The sequence below is a fragment of the Fukomys damarensis genome, unplaced genomic scaffold (genome assembly GCF_012274545.1).
Source record: "Fukomys damarensis isolate Sample0158 unplaced genomic scaffold, DMR_v1.0_HiC HiC_scaffold_38, whole genome shotgun sequence".
NCBI lineage: Eukaryota > Metazoa > Chordata > Mammalia > Rodentia > Bathyergidae > Fukomys > Fukomys damarensis.
The window spans coordinates 19,268,429-19,269,616 of record NW_022900950.1 but is presented as its reverse complement, the minus strand read 5'-3'; positions in this window follow the sequence as shown (position 1 = coordinate 19,269,616).

Here is a 1,188-nt window from a genome sequence, read left to right as displayed (position 1 = left end):
GATAGCCTCTTTAATAAATGGTGTTGGAAAAACTGGATATCAACCTGTCACAGATTAAAATTAGACCCTTATCTTTCGACATGCACTAAATTAAAATCCAAATGGATTAAAGATCTAAATATTAAAACAGAAACATTAAACTTGCTGGAAAGTAAGTTAGGCAGAACTCTGGAAGACATTGGTATAGGAAAAGACTTTATGAACAAATCCTCAGTAGCACGGGAACTAGCAGAAAGAATCAACAACTGGGATCTCATCTTACTAAAAAGCTTCTGTACTTGACCAGCATCTTTTAAATGCAGAATAACCTGTACTCAGTGCAGGGCTTTTCTCTCTGAACTTGAGATTCTAGGTTCCAGCAAGAAAGCTACAGAAATCTTTAGGTTTCCTTCTATGCTGCAAGCCGATAAATAAAGATAAGATAGGAACAAAGATAAGAAAGAGCTCTTGGTGTCGCTTAAGGTTTGTGTTTGGCAGACAAAGGCAAGTTAGCAACAGGGAAAATGTACTTCACCAAATGATCTAAAGATATGGAAATCTTTATTAGTCACCTGGAAAAAGGCAGAATTGTTCCTCAAATATGAAACAGAAGCAGGAATGCAGTAGAAGGAAAGCATTCCACCTGCATGGATTAGAAAGATGCAGGTCTAACAGCTAATCAGGTCACCACAATAAACTAGGTTTGGAGCTTCTCAAATGTGGTCCTACAATATTCATTTTAATATTTTTTTTCCACATAAATTATAAGTTCCTTGAAAATTATCTTTTATTTACATCCCCAGGACTAGAAAATGCTTAAAATAAGTATCACTTCATATTCTGAGTAGGATTCAATGCTATTGTATATTAAAGCACAGTCTATTTATTTTCAAGTAATCCTACAATTTAGAAATTATTGGAAAATTTTTATGAACAAAATACATTATATCGTGTAGTCAAAATGTTTTCTTTATTTATCAAATATAAATCATTTTTCTCCTTATTTATGAAGTATGTTTTTATAAAGTACATTTTAAGGTTTTTCAATAACAAATGAAGGTAAGTCATAGTAAATCTTCTTTATTAATATTCCTAAAACTACATCTTAAAACAATGTGTAACTTTTAATATGTATTAATTAATTCCATAACCTTTTATATTTGATTACACATTTTTCTAATCCCTGACCTTTTGAAACAAAAATGTTAA